Here is a 23707-nt window from a genome sequence, read left to right as displayed (position 1 = left end):
CAGACTTTCAAACTACCCTTGACTTACCCATACCCCAGATTTGGTATTGGCCTTCAGGGCATCACTAGAGTAGACTGTTCTATGATACTGATAATATGGAAATTGGTAACACGGAAATTGTGTGAACCTTGTATGAAAAATTATTGGAAAATTGGAAAACACATAATCTATCTTAGAGGATTATTACTTCGTTAATTCTATGGGCGATGGGATTATCTCGCCAGTTTCGTTTGAGTGTGCTGCCGTCGCTGTTTTTTTTTATTTTGCCTTCATTTCTGTCTTTATTTATTTCTTTCTATTTAGTTTTTAACATCATCACTTGCTTCACACCTGGAGAGGGAGGTGTGTTTCTGAGTAGTGTGTCGTCGCCCCCAAGGCATAGCAGAGTATGCCTCCGCTTTTATTTTCGGTTTATGGCAATAAGTCTTGCTACTAACAACACCCTGCTTTACGTGCTGCGTCGACACTAGAGGATGGCGGCATTTTTGGAGAGGAAAAGGTAGGTCTATAGGGGAGGTAGGAGGGAAAAAAGTGTAGTATTTGTCTTATCAGCTTAATATCTGATACGTCCTGCATCACACGACCAGAATATTACACTCATTTTTGGCTTATGACGGAGTGCTAGGGGCTTGCTCCACCTCTGTCGCGGGTTGGCCCGGCATTGAAGTACCGCCGGGATCGGCCCACCTAAAATTAATTAAAACACAGCCTGAAATGGGTTAACTTTCTGCAGTGATCAGATATTCCGCTGGTAGCAAAACTTGTCGTAGTTGTTGATGTGCCCAGTAGTTAGTTGCTTACACACCACGATTTCTTTTCATTAATTTAAGATTATCTTAAGAATTTTTTTTTTTTTTGCGTTTAGCCGGACGGCACTTGCAGCCGCATTACGCTAGGCTGGTAATTTATGGGGGCACAGGACAGTGCCTTCGGATGCCTCGTTAGCGTCTCTTATGGTCCGGGCACAGATAATTTTAATTACATTTTTTGGAGTTATATCCTTAACTCCTCGCGAACGTCGTCGTCGTCGCCGCCGCACGCACGCTGAATACGTGTGTACACACGCACACACACATATGCAGTAGGCGGTGGACGATGTAAGCACTCGGCTAGGTGTAGCTCGCGCCAGTATAGCTCGCACCGGCCTGACGCTGCTGTGGGGCGGCCTCACGGCTTCTCCACTGCCCTGGCAGCTAGCGGCGTTCAAATGGAAGTCGCAGTTTACTCCTCGCCATGGAGGGTAGTACTGGGATGTTGACGAGTGATCTCGTATTTGGTCGTTCCTTCCGGCACTTGCCTTTGCGATGTTTTCGACGGTCGCCTGTTGCCATATCGGCCCGCACCACCGTGTGCCACTCCCACATGTGGAGCGCACATGCTGCAAGCATTTAGGCCCTGACACTGCGGTTTTTCATCTCTGGCGGTACTCCGCAAGGATACCGCCCTTCGATTGCGCCATTCCAGCACTAATCGAAGTGCTAGGATTTTCCGGCCTGTTAGGAGACCGCTTCTGCAAAACGTGCGAGGAGATGTTTGCTGGTTGCGAGCTACCCGCCGATTTTCTAGCTGTACGTATTGTCCTTAATCCAAAGGTCACAGGTCACTGTCGGGCTAAGGACGTGTTCTTAACACTGATTATAAGTTGGTGGCACGAAGTGTGGCTTCACATCTTAAACAGGTAATGAATAAGGTACACTGGCGTTTCGAATCGAACCACCTTCACCGCTGCTTCTATATACCGTGATGCTGTCTTACTCACCCACCGCCGACGCTCGAACCCCGGCTTCAATTGATCTCTAGATTTCGCCGGTGCCTTCTCCCATCCTTACCTGCTGGCCGATATGTCGCGGAAGGGTTTCGGGGAGCACTTCATAAGAGTCATCCGGCACTTCTTGGATGGAGCAAATTCCAGAATCATTGTGAACGGCTGCAGATCACGACCAATTCCCATCAGACGATCAGTTCGACAAGGCTGTCCCTTGTCAGTGTATTTTATCGCTTTGGCGCTGGACCCCATGCTGCGTGACATCGGACGGATGGTCGATGGTGTTCCTTTCCCAGGCGTCACCTTCCGCAGTGCGGCATACGCGGATGGTGTAGGTGTGTTTGTAGCAAACGCCAATGACATCGATTCGGTTCGCCGAGTCCTCCACGTTTATGAACGAGCATCCGGTGCCATGTTAAAATCCAACAAAATGGTGCTAATGCCACTAGGGCCACGATCATTGACCATCGAACGCCCATGCAACCGGATTGTAGGGGAACAACGTATCTTGGGTCTTGAGGTGACTGACTGTCCGCAGCGCATGTTAACACTCACGTGCAGGCGGATTCTCACGCGCATCAGAGGATTTTGCATGAGTCACACTGATCGACGACTCGACCTCCATCAACGAATCCAACTGATTAGTACATACATCCTATCACGGGCATAGTATGTAGCACAACTCCATACGCTACCGAAACAAACCAGCAGAGCCATCTCACAAACAGTATATTGCCTATTGTGGCGGCATGCACTATTCAAAGTTGATGCGCAGAATTGTACACTGCCAAAGGTCGATAGTGGCCTTGGACTCATTGACTTTCCCCGCAAATGTGCGGCAATCCTGATTCAAAGTATCGCCACTTTGCGTGAGATCGACCCAGGTGGTACAACAGCGGTGCTTTTCGACCGTTATCGCCCACAATCGGCGCGTGCACCAGTATGTTTGACACATATTCCATTCCGGATGACGACAGTCAAGGACTATTACCTCAATCAAAGTTACGTCCTAACAGTGGCCACCGACAAGGCACGCACATCGAAGCGCCTTTACTAGGCGCTTCGAGGCCAGCCCACACCACATAAATTGGAGGACAGACGACCGTCGGTCATCTGGCACCAAGCTTGGGCTAATATCAACCACCCAGCCCTTCCCACAGAAGTTTCAGCGCTATGGTATCGCGTTGTAAACAATTTAATACCCACTAATCACCGCCTGGCGGCCATCCGCCTATGGCCCTCGGCTGCTTGCGGCCGATGTGGTGACGTAGACACCAGAGAGCATCGTCTCTTATGCCCTCACGTCACAGAAGTGTGGGACCTTGCACGTGTGCTATTAGCGCTGATCGGTGGGACTACACTGGACTATGTGTCAATCGACTGGTTCCTTACCCCTGATATTCAGACCAACCAACGAACACGACGTAACGCAATGGTGTGGCTCTTGGGCCACACCATTTTCACGATCTATGACCTTTGCCTCACCGATGCTGTCTCTTTCATGGACTACCTTTGGAGCCAGCATCGCCTGGCGGAATCTGACCGGAAATATACCATTACTTTTGCAAGATTTCTTAAAGTTGCAATGGTTCATGGTTATCAAAAGGTGTTCCGGGCTGACTAAGGCACCTCGTATAAGAATTGCCTGAGTGTACCCCTGGATCTTTGTCACTCAGACTTTCAAACTACCCTTGACTTACCCATACCCCAGATTTGGTATTGGCCTTCAGGGCATCACTAGAGTAGACTGTTCTATGATACTGATAATATGGAAATTGGTAACACGGAAATTGTGTGAACCTTGTATGAAAAATTATTGGAAAATTGGAAAACACATAATCTATCTTAGAGGATTATTACTTCGTTAATTCTATGGGCGATGGGATTATCTCGCCAGTTTCGTTTGAGTGTGCTGCCGTCGCTGTTTTTTTTAATTTTGCCTTCATTTCTGTCTTTATTTATTTCTTTCTATTTAGTTTTTAACATCATCACTTGCTTCACACCTGGAGAGGGAGGTGTGTTTCTGAGTAGTGTGTCGTCACCCCCAAGGCATAGCAGAGTATGCCTCCGCTTTTATTTTCGGTTTATGGCAATACGTCTTGCTACTAACAACACCCTGCTTTACGTGCTGCGTCGACACTAGAGGATGGCGGCATTTTTGGAGAGGAAAAGGTAGGTCTATAGGGGAGGTAGGAGGGAAAAAAGTGTAGTATTTGTCTTATCAGCTTAATATCTGATACGTCCTGCATCACACGACCAGAATATTACACTCATTTTTGGCTTATGACGGAGTGCTAGGGGCTTGCTCCACCTCTGTCGCGGGTTGGCCCGGCATTGAAGTACCGCCGGGATCGGCCCACCTAAAATTAATTAAAACACAGCCTGAAATGGGTTAACTTTCTGCAGTGATCAGATATTCCGCTGGTAGCAAAACTTGTCGTAGTTGTTGATGTGCCCAGTAGTTAGTTGCTTACACACCACGATTTCTTTTCATTAATTTAAGATTATCTTAAGAATTTTTTTTTTTTTTTTTGCGTTTAGCCGGACGGCACTTGCAGCCGCATTACGCTAGGCTGGTAATTTATGGGGGCACAGGACAGTGCCTTCGGATGCCTCGTTAGCGTCTCTTATGGTCCGGGCACAGATAATTTTAATTACATTTTTTGGAGTTATATCCTTAGCTCCTCGCGAACGTCGTCGTCGTCGCCGCCGCACGCACGCTGAATACGTGTGTACACACGCACACACACATATGCAGTAGGCGGTGGACGATGTAAGCACTCGGCTAGGTGTAGCTCGCGCCAGTATAGCTCGCACCGGCCTGACGCTGCTGTGGGGCGGCCTCACGGCTTCTCCACTGCCCTGGCAGCTAGCGGCGTTCAAATGGGAGTCGCAGTTTACTCCTCGACATGGAGGGTAGTACTGGGATGTTGACGAGTGATCTCGTATTTGGTCGTTCCTTCCGGCACTTGCCTTTGCGATGTTTTCGACGGTCGCCTGTTGCCATATCGGCCCGCACCACCGTGTGTCACTCTCACATGTGGAGCGCACCCGCTGCAAGCATTTAGGCCCTGACACTGCGGTTTTTCATCTCTGGCGGTACTCCGCAAGGATACCGCCCTTCGATTGCGCCATTCCAGCACTAATCGAAGTGCTAGGATTTTCCGGCCTGTTAGGAGACCGCTTCTGCAAAACGTGCGAGGAGATGTTTGCTGGTTGCGAGCTACCCGCCGATTTTCTAGCTGTACGTATTGTCCTTAATCCAAAGGTCACAGGTCACTGTCGGGCTAAGGACGTGTTCTTAACACTGATTATAAGTTGGTGGCACGAAGTGTGGCTTCACATCTTAAACAGGTAATGAATAAGGTACACTGGCGTTTCGAATCGAACCACCTTCACCGCTGCTTCTATATACCGTGATGCTGTCTTACTCACCCACCGCCGACGCTCGAACCCCGGCTTCAATTGATCTCTAGATTTCGCCGGTGCCTTCTCCCATCCTTACCTGCTGGCCGTTATGTCGCGGAAGGGTTTCGGGGAGCACTTCATAAGAGTCATCCGGCACTTCTTGGATGGAGCAAATTCCAGAATCATTGTGAACGGCTGCAGATCACGACCAATTCCCATCAGACGATCAGTTCGACAAGGCTGTCCCTTGTCAGTGTATTTTATCGCTTTGGCGCTGGACCCCATGCTGCGTGACATCGGACGGATGGTCGATGGTGTTCCTTTCCCAGGCGTCACCTTCCGCAGTGCGGCATACGCGGATGGTGTAGGTGTGTTTGTAGCAAACGCCAATGACATCGATTCGGTTCGCCGAGTCCTCCACGTTTATGAACGAGCATCCGGTGCCATGTTAAAATCCAACAAAATGGTGCTAATGCCACTAGGGCCACGATCATTGACCATCGAACGCCCATGCAACCGGATTGTAGGGGAACAACGTATCTTGGGTCTTGAGGTGACTGACTGTCCGCAGCGCATGTTAACACTCACGTGCAGGCGGATTCTCACGCGCATCAGAGGATTTTGCATGAGTCACACTGATCGACGACTCGACCTCCATCAACGAATCCAACTGATTAGTACATACATCCTATCACGGGCATAGTATGTAGCACAACTCCATACGCTACCGAAACAAACCAGCAGAGCCATCTCACAAACAGTATATTGCCTATTGTGGCGGCATGCACTATTCAAAGTTGATGCGCAGAATTGTACACTGCCAAAGGTCGATAGTGGCCTTGGACTCATTGACTTTCCCCGCAAATGTGCGGCAATCCTGATTCAAAGTATCGCCACTTTGCGTGAGATTGACCCAGGTGGTACAACAGCGGTGCTTTTCGACCGTTATCGCCCACAATCGGCGCGTGCACCAGTATGTTTGACACATATTCCATTCCGGATGACGACAGTCAAGGACTATTACCTCAATCAAAGTTACGTCCTAACAGTGGCCACCGACAAGGCACGCACATCGAAGCGCCTTTACTAGGCGCTTCGAGGCCAGCCCACACCACATAAATTGGAGGACAGACGACCGTCGGTCATCTGGCACCAAGCTTGGGCTAATATCAACCACCCAGCCCTTCCCACAGAAGTTTCAGCGCTATGGTATCGCGTTGTAAACAATTTAATACCCACTAATCACCGCCTGGCGGCCATCCGCCTATGGCCCTCGGCTGCTTGCGGCCGATGTGGTGACGTAGACACCAGAGAGCATCGTCTCTTATGCCCTCACGTCACAGAAGTGTGGGACCTTGCACGTGTGCTATTAGCGCTGATCGGTGGGACTACACTGGACTATGTGTCAATCGACTGGTTCCTTACCCCTGATATTCAGACCAACCAACGAACACGACGTAACGCAATGGTGTGGCTCTTGGGCCACACCATTTTCACGATCTATGACCTTTGCCTCACCGATGCTGTCTCTTTCATGGACTACCTTTGGAGCCAGCATCGCCTGGCGGAATCTGACCGGAAATATACCATTACTTTTGCAAGATTTCTTAAAGTTGCAATGGTTCATGGTTATCAAAAGGTGTTCCGGGCTGACTAAGGCACCTCGTATAAGAATTGCCTGAGTGTACCCCTGGATCTTTGTCACTCAGACTTTCAAACTACCCTTGACTTACCCATACCCCAGATTTGGTATTGGCCTTCAGGGCATCACTAGAGTAGACTGTTCTATGATACTGATAATATGGAAATTGGTAACACGGAAATTGTGTGAACCTTGTATGAAAAATTATTGGAAAATTGGAAAACACATAATCTATCTTAGAGGATTATTACTTCGTTAATTCTATGGGCGATGGGATTATCTCGCCAGTTTCGTTTGAGTGTGCTGCCGTCGCTGTTTTTTTTTATTTTGCCTTCATTTCTGTCTTTATTTATTTCTTTCTATTTAGTTTTTAACATCATCACTTGCTTCACACCTGGAGAGGGAGGTGTGTTTCTGAGTAGTGTGTCGTCGCCCCCAAGGCATAGCAGAGTATGCCTCCGCTTTTATTTTCGGTTTATGGCAATAAGTCTTGCTACTAACAACACCCTGCTTTACGTGCTGCGTCGACACTAGAGGATGGCGGCATTTTTGGAGAGGAAAAGGTAGGTCTATAGGGGAGGTAGGAGGGAAAAAAGTGTAGTATTTGTCTTATCAGCTTAATATCTGATACGTCCTGCATCACACGACCAGAATATTACACTCATTTTTGGCTTATGACGGAGTGCTAGGGGCTTGCTCCACCTCTGTCGCGGGTTGGCCCGGCATTGAAGTACCGCCGGGATCGGCCCACCTAAAATTAATTAAAACACAGCCTGAAATGGGTTAACTTTCTGCAGTGATCAGATATTCCGCTGGTAGCAAAACTTGTCGTAGTTGTTGATGTGCCCAGTAGTTAGTTGCTTACACACCACGATTTCTTTTCATTAATTTAAGATTATCTTAAGAATTTTTTTTTTTTTTTTGCGTTTAGCCGGACGGCACTTGCAGCCGCATTACGCTAGGCTGGTAATTTATGGGGGCACAGGACAGTGCCTTCGGATGCCTCGTTAGCGTCTCTTATGGTCCGGGCACAGATAATTTTAATTACATTTTTTGGAGTTATATCCTTAGCTCCTCGCGAACGTCGTCGTCGTCGCCGCCGCACGCACGCTGAATACGTGTGTACACACGCACACACACATATGCAGTAGGCGGTGGACGATGTAAGCACTCGGCTAGGTGTAGCTCGCGCCAGTATAGCTCGCACCGGCCTGACGCTGCTGTGGGGCGGCCTCACGGCTTCTCCACTGCCCTGGCAGCTAGCGGCGTTCAAATGGGAGTCGCAGTTTACTCCTCGACATGGAGGGTAGTACTGGGATGTTGACGAGTGATCTCGTATTTGGTCGTTCCTTCCGGCACTTGCCTTTGCGATGTTTTCGACGGTCGCCTGTTGCCATATCGGCCCGCACCACCGTGTGTCACTCTCACATGTGGAGCGCACACGCTGCAAGCATTTAGGCCCTGACACTGCGGTTTTTCATCTCTGGCGGTACTCCGCAAGGATACCGCCCTTCGATTGCGCCATTCCAGCACTAATCGAAGTGCTAGGATTTTCCGGCCTGTTAGGAGACCGCTTCTGCAAAACGTGCGAGGAGATGTTTGCTGGTTGCGAGCTACCCGCCGATTTTCTAGCTGTACGTATTGTCCTTAATCCAAAGGTCACAGGTCACTGTCGGGCTAAGGACGTGTTCTTAACACTGATTATAAGTTGGTGGCACGAAGTGTGGCTTCACATCTTAAACAGGTAATGAATAAGGTACACTGGCGTTTCGAATCGAACCACCTTCACCGCTGCTTCTATATACCGTGATGCTGTCTTACTCACCCACCGCCGACGCTCGAACCCCGGCTTCAATTGATCTCTAGATTTCGCCGGTGCCTTCTCCCATCCTTACCTGCTGGCCGTTATGTCGCGGAAGGGTTTCGGGGAGCACTTCATAAGAGTCATCCGGCACTTCTTGGATGGAGCAAATTCCAGAATCATTGTGAACGGCTGCAGATCACGACCAATTCCCATCAGACGATCAGTTCGACAAGGCTGTCCCTTGTCAGTGTATTTTATCGCTTTGGCGCTGGACCCCATGCTGCGTGACATCGGACGGATGGTCGATGGTGTTCCTTTCCCAGGCGTCACCTTCCGCAGTGCGGCATACGCGGATGGTGTAGGTGTGTTTGTAGCAAACGCCAATGACATCGATTCGGTTCGCCGAGTCCTCCACGTTTATGAACGAGCATCCGGTGCCATGTTAAAATCCAACAAAATGGTGCTAATGCCACTAGGGCCACGATCATTGACCATCGAACGCCCATGCAACCGGATTGTAGGGGAACAACGTATCTTGGGTCTTGAGGTGACTGACTGTCCGCAGCGCATGTTAACACTCACGTGCAGGCGAATTCTCACGCGCATCAGAGGATTTTGCATGAGTCACACTGATCGACGACTCGACCTCCATCAACGAATCCAACTGATTAGTACATACATCCTATCACGGGCATAGTATGTAGCACAACTCCATACGCTACCGAAACAAACCAGCAGAGCCATCTCACAAACAGTATATTGCCTATTGTGGCGGCATGCACTATTCAAAGTTGATGCGCAGAATTGTACACTGCCAAAGGTCGATAGTGGCCTTGGACTCATTGACTTTCCCCGCAAATGTGCGGCAATCCTGATTCAAAGTATCGCCACTTTGCGTGAGATTGACCCAGGTGGTACAACAGCGGTGCTTTTCGACCGTTATCGCCCACAATCGGCGCGTGCACCAGTATGTTTGACACATATTCCATTCCGGATGACGACAGTCAAGGACTATTACCTCAATCAAAGTTACGTCCTAACAGTGGCCACCGACAAGGCACGCACATCGAAGCGCCTTTACTAGGCGCTTCGAGGCCAGCCCACACCACATAAATTGGAGGACAGACGACCGTCGGTCATCTGGCACCAAGCTTGGGCTAATATCAACCACCCAGCCCTTCCCACAGAAGTTTCAGCGCTATGGTATCGCGTTGTAAACATTTTAATACCCACTAATCACCGCCTGGCGGCCATCCGCCTATGGCCCTCGGCTGCTTGCGGCCGATGTGGTGACGTAGACACCAGAGAGCATCGTCTCTTATGCCCTCACGTCACAGAAGTGTGGGACCTTGCACGTGTGCTATTAGCGCTGATCGGTGGGACTACACTGGACTATGTGTCAATCGACTGGTTCCTTACCCCTGATATTCAGACCAACCAACGAACACGACGTAACGCAATGGTGTGGCTCTTGGGCCACACCATTTTCACGATCTATGACCTTTGCCTCACCGATGCTGTCTCTTTCATGGACTACCTTTGGAGCCAGCATCGCCTGGCGGAATCTGACCGGAAATATACCATTACTTTTGCAAGATTTCTTAAAGTTGCAATGGTTCATGGTTATCAAAAGGTGTTCCGGGCTGACTAAGGCACCTCGTATAAGAATTGCCTGAGTGTACCCCTGGATCTTTGTCACTCAGACTTTCAAACTACCCTTGACTTACCCATACCCCAGATTTGGTATTGGCCTTCAGGGCATCACTAGAGTAGACTGTTCTATGATACTGATAATATGGAAATTGGTAACACGGAAATTGTGTGAACCTTGTATGAAAAATTATTGGAAAATTGGAAAACACATAATCTATCTTAGAGGATTATTACTTCGTTAATTCTATGGGCGATGGGATTATCTCGCCAGTTTCGTTTGAGTGTGCTGCCGTCGCTGTTTTTTTTTATTTTGCCTTCATTTCTGTCTTTATTTATTTCTTTCTATTTAGTTTTTAACATCATCACTTGCTTCACACCTGGAGAGGGAGGTGTGTTTCTGAGTAGTGTGTCGTCGCCCCCAAGGCATAGCAGAGTATGCCTCCGCTTTTATTTTCGGTTTATGGCAATAAGTCTTGCTACTAACAACACCCTGCTTTACGTGCTGCGTCGACACTAGAGGATGGCGGCATTTTTGGAGAGGAAAAGGTAGGTCTATAGGGGAGGTAGGAGGGAAAAAAGTGTAGTATTTGTCTTATCAGCTTAATATCTGATACGTCCTGCATCACACGACCAGAATATTACACTCATTTTTGGCTTATGACGGAGTGCTAGGGGCTTGCTCCACCTCTGTCGCGGGTTGGCCCGGCATTGAAGTACCGCCGGGATCGGCCCACCTAAAATTAATTAAAACACAGCCTGAAATGGGTTAACTTTCTGCAGTGATCAGATATTCCGCTGGTAGCAAAACTTGTCGTAGTTGTTGATGTGCCCAGTAGTTAGTTGCTTACACACCACGATTTCTTTTCATTAATTTAAGATTATCTTAAGAATTTTTTTTTTTTTTGCGTTTAGCCGGACGGCACTTGCAGCCGCATTACGCTAGGCTGGTAATTTATGGGGGCACAGGACAGTGCCTTCGGATGCCTCGTTAGCGTCTCTTATGGTCCGGGCACAGATAATTTTAATTACATTTTTTGGAGTTATATCCTTAACTCCTCGCGAACGTCGTCGTCGTCGCCGCCGCACGCACGCTGAATACGTGTGTACACACGCACACACACATATGCAGTAGGCGGTGGACGATGTAAGCACTCGGCTAGGTGTAGCTCGCGCCAGTATAGCTCGCACCGGCCTGACGCTGCTGTGGGGCGGCCTCACGGCTTCTCCACTGCCCTGGCAGCTAGCGGCGTTCAAATGGAAGTCGCAGTTTACTCCTCGCCATGGAGGGTAGTACTGGGATGTTGACGAGTGATCTCGTATTTGGTCGTTCCTTCCGGCACTTGCCTTTGCGATGTTTTCGACGGTCGCCTGTTGCCATATCGGCCCGCACCACCGTGTGCCACTCCCACATGTGGAGCGCACATGCTGCAAGCATTTAGGCCCTGACACTGCGGTTTTTCATCTCTGGCGGTACTCCGCAAGGATACCGCCCTTCGATTGTGCCATTCCAGCACTAATCGAAGTGCTAGGATTTTCCGGCCTGTTAGGAGACCGCTTCTGCAAAACGTGCGAGGAGATGTTTGCTGGTTGCGAGCTACCCGCCGATTTTCTAGCTGTACGTATTGTCCTTAATCCAAAGGTCACAGGTCACTGTCGGGCTAAGGACGTGTTCTTAACACTGATTATAAGTTGGTGGCACGAAGTGTGGCTTCACATCTTAAACAGGTAATGAATAAGGTACACTGGCGTTTCGAATCGAACCACCTTCACCGCTGCTTCTATATACCGTGATGCTGTCTTACTCACCCACCGCCGACGCTCGAACCCCGGCTTCAATTGATCTCTAGATTTCGCCGGTGCCTTCTCCCATCCTTACCTGCTGGCCGATATGTCGCGGAAGGGTTTCGGGGAGCACTTCATAAGAGTCATCCGGCACTTCTTGGATGGAGCAAATTCCAGAATCATTGTGAACGGCTGCAGATCACGACCAATTCCCATCAGACGATCAGTTCGACAAGGCTGTCCCTTGTCAGTGTATTTTATCGCTTTGGCGCTGGACCCCATGCTGCGTGACATCGGACGGATGGTCGATGGTGTTCCTTTCCCAGGCGTCACCTTCCGCAGTGCGGCATACGCGGATGGTGTAGGTGTGTTTGTAGCAAACGCCAATGACATCGATTCGGTTCGCCGAGTCCTCCACGTTTATGAACGAGCATCCGGTGCCATGTTAAAATCCAACAAAATGGTGCTAATGCCACTAGGGCCACGATCATTGACCATCGAACGCCCATGCAACCGGATTGTAGGGGAACAACGTATCTTGGGTCTTGAGGTGACTGACTGTCCGCAGCGCATGTTAACACTCACGTGCAGGCGGATTCTCACGCGCATCAGAGGATTTTGCATGAGTCACACTGATCGACGACTCGACCTCCATCAACGAATCCAACTGATTAGTACATACATCCTATCACGGGCATAGTATGTAGCACAACTCCATACGCTACCGAAACAAACCAGCAGAGCCATCTCACAAACAGTATATTGCCTATTGTGGCGGCATGCACTATTCAAAGTTGATGCGCAGAATTGTACACTGCCAAAGGTCGATAGTGGCCTTGGACTCATTGACTTTCCCCGCAAATGTGCGGCAATCCTGATTCAAAGTATCGCCACTTTGCGTGAGATCGACCCAGGTGGTACAACAGCGGTGCTTTTCGACCGTTATCGCCCACAATCGGCGCGTGCACCAGTATGTTTGACACATATTCCATTCCGGATGACGACAGTCAAGGACTATTACCTCAATCAAAGTTACGTCCTAACAGTGGCCACCGACAAGGCACGCACATCGAAGCGCCTTTACTAGGCGCTTCGAGGCCAGCCCACACCACATAAATTGGAGGACAGACGACCGTCGGTCATCTGGCACCAAGCTTGGGCTAATATCAACCACCCAGCCCTTCCCACAGAAGTTTCAGCGCTATGGTATCGCGTTGTAAACAATTTAATACCCACTAATCACCGCCTGGCGGCCATCCGCCTATGGCCCTCGGCTGCTTGCGGCCGATGTGGTGACGTAGACACCAGAGAGCATCGTCTCTTATGCCCTCACGTCACAGAAGTGTGGGACCTTGCACGTGTGCTATTAGCGCTGATCGGTGGGACTACACTGGACTATGTGTCAATCGACTGGTTCCTTACCCCTGATATTCAGACCAACCAACGAACACGACGTAACGCAATGGTGTGGCTCTTGGGCCACACCATTTTCACGATCTATGACCTTTGCCTCACCGATGCTGTCTCTTTCATGGACTACCTTTGGAGCCAGCATCGCCTGGCGGAATCTGACCGGAAATATACCATTACTTTTGCAAGATTTCTTAAAGTTGCAATGGTTCATGGTTATCAAAAGGTGTTCCGGGCTGACTAAGGCACCTCGTATAAGAATTGCCTGAGTGTACCCCTGGATCTTTGTCACTCAGACTTTCAAACTACCCTTGACTTACCCATACCCCAGATTTGGTATTGGCCTTCAGGGCATCACTAGAGTAGACTGTTCTATGATACTGATAATATGGAAATTGGTAACACGGAAATTGTGTGAACCTTGTATGAAAAATTATTGGAAAATTGGAAAACACATAATCTATCTTAGAGGATTATTACTTCGTTAATTCTATGGGCGATGGGATTATCTCGCCAGTTTCGTTTGAGTGTGCTGCCGTCGCTGTTTTTTTTAATTTTGCCTTCATTTCTGTCTTTATTTATTTCTTTCTATTTAGTTTTTAACATCATCACTTGCTTCACACCTGGAGAGGGAGGTGTGTTTCTGAGTAGTGTGTCGTCACCCCCAAGGCATAGCAGAGTATGCCTCCGCTTTTATTTTCGGTTTATGGCAATACGTCTTGCTACTAACAACACCCTGCTTTACGTGCTGCGTCGACACTAGAGGATGGCGGCATTTTTGGAGAGGAAAAGGTAGGTCTATAGGGGAGGTAGGAGGGAAAAAAGTGTAGTATTTGTCTTATCAGCTTAATATCTGATACGTCCTGCATCACACGACCAGAATATTACACTCATTTTTGGCTTATGACGGAGTGCTAGGGGCTTGCTCCACCTCTGTCGCGGGTTGGCCCGGCATTGAAGTACCGCCGGGATCGGCCCACCTAAAATTAATTAAAACACAGCCTGAAATGGGTTAACTTTCTGCAGTGATCAGATATTCCGCTGGTAGCAAAACTTGTCGTAGTTGTTGATGTGCCCAGTAGTTAGTTGCTTACACACCACGATTTCTTTTCATTAATTTAAGATTATCTTAAGAATTTTTTTTTTTTTTTTTGCGTTTAGCCGGACGGCACTTGCAGCCGCATTACGCTAGGCTGGTAATTTATGGGGGCACAGGACAGTGCCTTCGGATGCCTCGTTAGCGTCTCTTATGGTCCGGGCACAGATAATTTTAATTACATTTTTTGGAGTTATATCCTTAGCTCCTCGCGAACGTCGTCGTCGTCGCCGCCGCACGCACGCTGAATACGTGTGTACACACGCACACACACATATGCAGTAGGCGGTGGACGATGTAAGCACTCGGCTAGGTGTAGCTCGCGCCAGTATAGCTCGCACCGGCCTGACGCTGCTGTGGGGCGGCCTCACGGCTTCTCCACTGCCCTGGCAGCTAGCGGCGTTCAAATGGGAGTCGCAGTTTACTCCTCGACATGGAGGGTAGTACTGGGATGTTGACGAGTGATCTCGTATTTGGTCGTTCCTTCCGGCACTTGCCTTTGCGATGTTTTCGACGGTCGCCTGTTGCCATATCGGCCCGCACCACCGTGTGTCACTCTCACATGTGGAGCGCACCCGCTGCAAGCATTTAGGCCCTGACACTGCGGTTTTTCATCTCTGGCGGTACTCCGCAAGGATACCGCCCTTCGATTGCGCCATTCCAGCACTAATCGAAGTGCTAGGATTTTCCGGCCTGTTAGGAGACCGCTTCTGCAAAACGTGCGAGGAGATGTTTGCTGGTTGCGAGCTACCCGCCGATTTTCTAGCTGTACGTATTGTCCTTAATCCAAAGGTCACAGGTCACTGTCGGGCTAAGGACGTGTTCTTAACACTGATTATAAGTTGGTGGCACGAAGTGTGGCTTCACATCTTAAACAGGTAATGAATAAGGTACACTGGCGTTTCGAATCGAACCACCTTCACCGCTGCTTCTATATACCGTGATGCTGTCTTACTCACCCACCGCCGACGCTCGAACCCCGGCTTCAATTGATCTCTAGATTTCGCCGGTGCCTTCTCCCATCCTTACCTGCTGGCCGTTATGTCGCGGAAGGGTTTCGGGGAGCACTTCATAAGAGTCATCCGGCACTTCTTGGATGGAGCAAATTCCAGAATCATTGTGAACGGCTGCAGATCACGACCAATTCCCATCAGACGATCAGTTCGACAAGGCTGTCCCTTGTCAGTGTATTTTATCGCTTTGGCGCTGGACCCCATGCTGCGTGACATCGGACGGATGGTCGATGGTGTTCCTTTCCCAGGCGTCACCTTCCGCAGTGCGGCATACGCGGATGGTGTAGGTGTGTTTGTAGCAAACGCCAATGACATCGATTCGGTTCGCCGAGTCCTCCACGTTTATGAACGAGCATCCGGTGCCATGTTAAAATCCAACAAAATGGTGCTAATGCCACTAGGGCCACGATCATTGACCATCGAACGCCCATGCAACCGGATTGTAGGGGAACAACGTATCTTGGGTCTTGAGGTGACTGACTGTCCGCAGCGCATGTTAACACTCACGTGCAGGCGGATTCTCACGCGCATCAGAGGATTTTGCATGAGTCACACTGATCGACGACTCGACCTCCATCAACGAATCCAACTGATTAGTACATACATCCTATCACGGGCATAGTATGTAGCACAACTCCATACGCTACCGAAACAAACCAGCAGAGCCATCTCACAAACAGTATATTGCCTATTGTGGCGGCATGCACTATTCAAAGTTGATGCGCAGAATTGTACACTGCCAAAGGTCGATAGTGGCCTTGGACTCATTGACTTTCCCCGCAAATGTGCGGCAATCCTGATTCAAAGTATCGCCACTTTGCGTGAGATCGACCCAGGTGGTACAACAGCGGTGCTTTTCGACCGTTATCGCCCACAATCGGCGCGTGCACCAGTATGTTTGACACATATTCCATTCCGGATGACGACAGTCAAGGACTATTACCTCAATCAAAGTTACGTCCTAACAGTGGCCACCGACAAGGCACGCACATCGAAGCGCCTTTACTAGGCGCTTCGAGGCCAGCCCACACCACATAAATTGGAGGACAGACGACCGTCGGTCATCTGGCACCAAGCTTGGGCTAATATCAACCACCCAGCCCTTCCCACAGAAGTTTCAGCGCTATGGTATCGCGTTGTAAACAATTTAATACCCACTAATCACCGCCTGGCGGCCATCCGCCTATGGCCCTCGGCTGCTTGCGGCCGATGTGGTGACGTAGACACCAGAGAGCATCGTCTCTTATGCCCTCACGTCACAGAAGTGTGGGACCTTGCACGTGTGCTATTAGCGCTGATCGGTGGGACTACACTGGACTATGTGTCAATCGACTGGTTCCTTACCCCTGATATTCAGACCAACCAACGAACACGACGTAACGCAATGGTGTGGCTCTTGGGCCACACCATTTTCACGATCTATGACCTTTGCCTCACCGATGCTGTCTCTTTCATGGACTACCTTTGGAGCCAGCATCGCCTGGCGGAATCTGACCGGAAATATACCATTACTTTTGCAAGATTTCTTAAAGTTGCAATGGTTCATGGTTATCAAAAGGTGTTCCGGGCTGACTAAGGCACCTCGTATAAGAATTGCCTGAGTGTACCCCTGGATCTTTGTCACTCAGACTTTCAAACTACCCTTGACTTACCCATACCCCAGATTTGGTATTGGCCTTCAGGGCATCACTAGAGTAGACTGTTCTATGATACTGATAATATGGAAATTGGTAACACGGAAATTGTGTGAACCTTGTATGAAAAATTATTGGAAAATTGGAAAACACATAATCTATCTTAGAGGATTATTACTTCGTTAATTCTATGGGCGATGGGATTATCTCGCCAGTTTCGTTTGAGTGTGCTGCCGTCGCTGTTTTTTTTATTTTGCCTTCATTTCTGTCTTTATTTATTTCTTTCTATTTAGTTTTTAACATCATCACTTGCTTCACACCTGGAGAGGGAGGTGTGTTTCTGAGTAGTGTGTCGTCACCCCCAAGGCATAGCAGAGTATGCCTCCGCTTTTATTTTCGGTTTATGGCAATACGTCTTGCTACTAACAACACCCTGCTTTACGTGCTGCGTCGACACTAGAGGATGGCGGCATTTTTGGAGAGGAAAAGGTAGGTCTATAGGGGAGGTAGGAGGGAAAAAAGTGTAGTATTTGTCTTATCAGCTTAATATCTGATACGTCCTGCATCACACGACCAGAATATTACACTCATTTTTGGCTTATGACGGAGTGCTAGGGGCTTGCTCCACCTCTGTCGCGGGTTGGCCCGGCATTGAAGTACCGCCGGGATCGGCCCACCTAAAATTAATTAAAACACAGCCTGTAATGGGTTAACTTTCTGCAGTGATCAGATATTCCGCTGGTAGCAAAACTTGTCGTAGTTGTTGATGTGCCCAGTAGTTAGTTGCTTACACACCACGATTTCTTTTCATTAATTTAAGATTATCTTAAGAATTTTTTTTTTTTTTTTTGCGTTTAGCCGGACGGCACTTGCAGCCGCATTACGCTAGGCTGGTAATTTATGGGGGCACAGGACAGTGCCTTCGGATGCCTCGTTAGCGTCTCTTATGGTCCGGGCACAGATAATTTTAATTACATTTTTTGGAGTTATATCCTTAGCTCCTCGCGAACGTCGTCGTCGTCGCCGCCGCACGCACGCTGAATACGTGTGTACACACGCACACACACATATGCAGTAGGCGGTGGACGATGTAAGCACTCGGCTAGGTGTAGCTCGCGCCAGTATAGCTCGCACCGGCCTGACGCTGCTGTGGGGCGGCCTCACGGCTTCTCCACTGCCCTGGCAGCTAGCGGCGTTCAAATGGGAGTCGCAGTTTACTCCTCGACATGGAGGGTAGTACTGGGATGTTGACGAGTGATCTCGTATTTGGTCGTTCCTTCCGACACTTGCCTTTGCGATGTTTTCGACGGTCGCCTGTTGCCATATCGGCCCGCACCACCGTGTGTCACTCTCACATGTGGAGCGCACCCGCTGCAAGCATTTAGGCCCTGACACTGCGGTTTTTCATCTCTGGCGGTACTCCGCAAGGATACCGCCCTTCGATTGCGCCATTCCAGCACTAATCGAAGTGCTAGGATTTTCCGGCCTGTTAGGAGACCGCTTCTGCAAAACGTGCGAGGAGATGTTTGCTGGTTGCGAGCTACCCGCCGATTTTCTAGCTGTACGTATTGTCCTTAATCCAAAGGTCACAGGTCACTGTCGGGCTAAGGACGTGTTCTTAACACTGATTATAAGTTGGTGGCACGAAGTGTGGCTTCACATCTTAAACAGGTAATGAATAAGGTACACTGGCGTTTCGAATCGAACCACCTTCACCGCTGCTTCTATATACCGTGATGCTGTCTTACTCACCCACCGCCGACGCTCGAACCCCGGCTTCAATTGATCTCTAGATTTCGCCGGTGCCTTCTCCCATCCTTACCTGCTGGCCGTTATGTCGCGGAAGGGTTTCGGGGAGCACTTCATAAGAGTCATCCGGCACTTCTTGGATGGAGCAAATTCCAGAATCATTGTGAACGGCTGCAGATCACGACCAATTCCCATCAGACTATCAGTTCGACAAGGCTGTCCCTTGTCAGTGTATTTTATCGCTTTGGCGCTGGACCCCATGCTGCGTGACATCGGACGGATGGTCGATGGTGTTCCTTTCCCAGGCGTCACCTTCCGCAGTGCGGCATACGCGGATGGTGTAGGTGTGTTTGTAGCAAACGCCAATGACATCGATTCGGTTCGCCGAGTCCTCCACGTTTATGAACGAGCATCCGGTGCCATGTTAAAATCCAACAAAATGGTGCTAATGCCACTAGGGCCACGATCATTGACCATCGAACGCCCATGCAACCGGATTGTAGGGGAACAACGTATCTTGGGTCTTGAGGTGACTGACTGTCCGCAGCGCATGTTAACACTCACGTGCAGGCGGATTCTCACGCGCATCAGAGGATTTTGCATGAGTCACACTGATCGACGACTCGACCTCCATCAACGAATCCAACTGATTAGTACATACATCCTATCACGGGCATAGTATGTAGCACAACTCCATACGCTACCGAAACAAACCAGCAGAGCCATCTCACAAACAGTATATTGCCTATTGTGGCGGCATGCACTATTCAAAGTTGATGCGCAGAATTGTACACTGCCAAAGGTCGATAGTGGCCTTGGACTCATTGACTTTCCCCGCAAATGTGCGGCAATCCTGATTCAAAGTATCGCCACTTTGCGTGAGATCGACCCAGGTGGTACAACAGCGGTGCTTTTCGACCGTTATCGCCCACAATCGGCGCGTGCACCAGTATGTTTGACACATATTCCATTCCGGATGACGACAGTCAAGGACTATTACCTCAATCAAAGTTACGTCCTAACAGTGGCCACCGACAAGGCACGCACATCGAAGCGCCTTTACTAGGCGCTTCGAGGCCAGCCCACACCACATAAATTGGAGGACAGACGACCGTCGGTCATCTGGCACCAAGCTTGGGCTAATATCAACCACCCAGCCCTTCCCACAGAAGTTTCAGCGCTATGGTATCGCGTTGTAAACAATTTAATACCCACTAATCACCGCCTGGCGGCCATCCGCCTATGGCCCTCGGCTGCTTGCGGCCGATGTGGTGACGTAGACACCAGAGAGCATCGTCTCTTATGCCCTCACGTCACAGAAGTGTGGGACCTTGCACGTGTGCTATTAGCGCTGATCGGTGGGACTACACTGGACTATGTGTCAATCGACTGGTTCCTTACCCCTGATATTCAGACCAACCAACGAACACGACGTAACGCAATGGTGTGGCTCTTGGGCCACACCATTTTCACGATCTATGACCTTTGCCTCACCGATGCTGTCTCTTTCATGGACTACCTTTGGAGCCAGCATCGCCTGGCGGAATCTGACCGGAAATATACCATTACTTTTGCAAGATTTCTTAAAGTTGCAATGGTTCATGGTTATCAAAAGGTGTTCCGGGCTGACTAAGGCACCTCGTATAAGAATTGCCTGAGTGTACCCCTGGATCTTTGTCACTCAGACTTTCAAACTACCCTTGACTTACCCATACCCCAGATTTGGTATTGGCCTTCAGGGCATCACTAGAGTAGACTGTTCTATGATACTGATAATATGGAAATTGGTAACACGGAAATTGTGTGAACCTTGTATGAAAAATTATTGGAAAATTGGAAAACACATAATCTATCTTAGAGGATTATTACTTCGTTAATTCTATGGGCGATGGGATTATCTCGCCAGTTTCGTTTGAGTGTGCTGCCGTCGCTGTTTTTTTTTATTTTGCCTTCATTTCTGTCTTTATTTATTTCTTTCTATTTAGTTTTTAACATCATCACTTGCTTCACACCTGGAGAGGGAGGTGTGTTTCTGAGTAGTGTGTCGTCGCCCCCAAGGCATAGCAGAGTATGCCTCCGCTTTTATTTTCGGTTTATGGCAATACGTCTTGCTACTAACAACACCCTGCTTTACGTGCTGCGTCGACACTAGAGGATGGCGGCATTTTTGGAGAGGAAAAGGTAGGTCTATAGGGGAGGTAGGAGGGAAAAAAGTGTAGTATTTGTCTTATCAGCTTAATATCTGATACGTCCTGCATCACACGACCAGAATATTACACTCATTTTTGGCTTATGACGGAGTGCTAGGGGCTTGCTCCACCTCTGTCGCGGGTTGGCCCGGCATTGAAGTACCGCCGGGATCGGCCCACCTAAAATTAATTAAAACACAGCCTGAAATGGGTTAACTTTCTGCAGTGATCAGATATTCCGCTGGTAGCAAAACTTGTCGTAGTTGTTGATGTGCCCAGTAGTTAGTTGCTTACACACCACGATTTCTTTTCATTAATTTAAGATTATCTTAAGAATTTTTTTTTTTTTTTTTGCGCTTAGCCGGACGGCACTTGCAGCCGCATTACGCTAGGCTGGTAATTTATGGGGGCACAGGACAGTGCCTTCGGATGCCTCGTTAGCGTCTCTTATGGTCCGGGCACAGATAATTTTAATTACATTTTTTGGAGTTATATCCTTAGCTCCTCGCGAACGTCGTCGTCGTCGCCGCCGCACGCACGCTGAATACGTGTGTACACACGCACACACACATATGCAGTAGGCGGTGGACGATGTAAGCACTCGGCTAGGTGTAGCTCGCGCCAGTATAGCTCGCACCGGCCTGACGCTGCTGTGGGGCGGCCTCACGGCTTCTCCACTGCCCTGGCAGCTAGCGGCGTTCAAATGGGAGTCGCAGTTTACTCCTCGACATGGAGGGTAGTACTGGGATGTTGACGAGTGATCTCGTATTTGGTCGTTCCTTCCGGCACTTGCCTTTGCGATGTTTTCGACGGTCGCCTGTTGCCATATCGGCCCGCACCACCGTGTGTCACTCTCACATGTGGAGCGCACCCGCTGCAAGCATTTAGGCCCTGACACTGCGGTTTTTCATCTCTGGCGGTACTCCGCAAGGATACCGCCCTTCGATTGCGCCATTCCAGCACTAATCGAAGTGCTAGGATTTTCCGGCCTGTTAGGAGACCGCTTCTGCAAAACGTGCGAGGAGATGTTTGCTGGTTGCGAGCTACCCGCCGATTTTCTAGCTGTACGTATTGTCCTTAATCCAAAGGTCACAGGTCACTGTCGGGCTAAGGACGTGTTCTTAACACTGATTATAAGTTGGTGGCACGAAGTGTGGCTTCACATCTTAAACAGGTAATGAATAAGGTACACTGGCGTTTCGAATCGAACCACCTTCACCGCTGCTTCTATATACCGTGATGCTGTCTTACTCACCCACCGCCGACGCTCGAACCCCGGCTTCAATTGATCTCTAGATTTCGCCGGTGCCTTCTCCCATCCTTACCTGCTGGCCGTTATGTCGCGGAAGGGTTTCGGGGAGCACTTCATAAGAGTCATCCGGCACTTCTTGGATGGAGCAAATTCCAGAATCATTGTGAACGGCTGCAGATCACGACCAATTCCCATCAGACGATCAGTTCGACAAGGCTGTCCCTTGTCAGTGTATTTTATCGCTTTGGCGCTGGACCCCATGCTGCGTGACATCGGACGGATGGTCGATGGTGTTCCTTTCCCAGGCGTCACCTTCCGCAGTGCGGCATACGCGGATGGTGTAGGTGTGTTTGTAGCAAACGCCAATGACATCGATTCGGTTCGCCGAGTCCTCCACGTTTATGAACGAGCATCCGGTGCCATGTTAAAATCCAACAAAATGGTGCTAATGCCACTAGGGCCACGATCATTGACCATCGAACGCCCATGCAACCGGATTGTAGGGGAACAACGTATCTTGGGTCTTGAGGTGACTGACTGTCCGCAGCGCATGTTAACACTCACGTGCAGGCGGATTCTCACGCGCATCAGAGGATTTTGCATGAGTCACACTGATCGACGACTCGACCTCCATCAACGAATCCAACTGATTAGTACATACATCCTATCACGGGCATAGTATGTAGCACAACTCCATACGCTACCGAAACAAACCAGCAGAGCCATCTCACAAACAGTATATTGCCTATTGTGGCGGCATGCACTATTCAAAGTTGATGCGCAGAATTGTACACTGCCAAAGGTCGATAGTGGCCTTGGACTCATTGACTTTCCCCGCAAATGTGCGGCAATCCTGATTCAAAGTATCGCCACTTTGCGTGAGATCGACCCAGGTGGTACAACAGCGGTGCTTTTCGACCGTTATCGCCCACAATCGGCGCGTGCACCAGTATGTTTGACACATATTCCATTCCGGATGACGACAGTCAAGGACTATTACCTCAATCAAAGTTACGTCCTAACAGTGGCCACCGACAAGGCACGCACATCGAAGCGCCTTTACTAGGCGCTTCGAGGCCAGCCCACACCACATAAATTGGAGGACAGACGACCGTCGGTCATCTGGCACCAAGCTTGGGCTAATATCAACCACCCAGCCCTTCCCACAGAAGTTTCAGCGCTATGGTATCGCTTTGTAAACAATTTAATACCCACTAATCACCGCCTGGCGGCCATCCGCCTATGGCCCTCGGCTGCTTGCGGCCGATGTGGTGACGTAGACACCAGAGAGCATCGTCTCTTATGCCCTC

At 49.4% G+C, this 23707-nt stretch overlaps 7 pseudogenes; all 7 read left to right on the top strand.

Moving 5' to 3' along the window:
• The first annotated feature begins 481 nt into the window (after positions 1-481).
• On the top strand, positions 482-692 carry LOC124769622 (annotated as a pseudogene).
• A 3227-nt stretch (positions 693-3919) lies between these two features.
• Positions 3920-4130, top strand: LOC124769609 (annotated as a pseudogene).
• A 3230-nt stretch (positions 4131-7360) lies between these two features.
• Positions 7361-7571, top strand: LOC124769597 (annotated as a pseudogene).
• Positions 7572-10800: 3229 nt separating this feature from the next.
• LOC124769585 lies at positions 10801-11011 on the top strand (annotated as a pseudogene).
• A 3227-nt stretch (positions 11012-14238) lies between these two features.
• Positions 14239-14449, top strand: LOC124769572 (annotated as a pseudogene).
• A 3229-nt stretch (positions 14450-17678) lies between these two features.
• On the top strand, positions 17679-17889 carry LOC124769560 (annotated as a pseudogene).
• A 3230-nt stretch (positions 17890-21119) lies between these two features.
• On the top strand, positions 21120-21330 carry LOC124769548 (annotated as a pseudogene).
• The last annotated feature ends 2377 nt before the right edge of the window (positions 21331-23707 follow it).

The sequence above is a fragment of the Schistocerca piceifrons genome, unplaced genomic scaffold, assembly GCF_021461385.2.
Source record: "Schistocerca piceifrons isolate TAMUIC-IGC-003096 unplaced genomic scaffold, iqSchPice1.1 HiC_scaffold_701, whole genome shotgun sequence".
In the NCBI taxonomy this organism is placed as follows: Eukaryota; Metazoa; Arthropoda; class Insecta; order Orthoptera; family Acrididae; genus Schistocerca; species Schistocerca piceifrons.
This window is presented reverse-complemented; position numbering and strand designations above follow the sequence as displayed.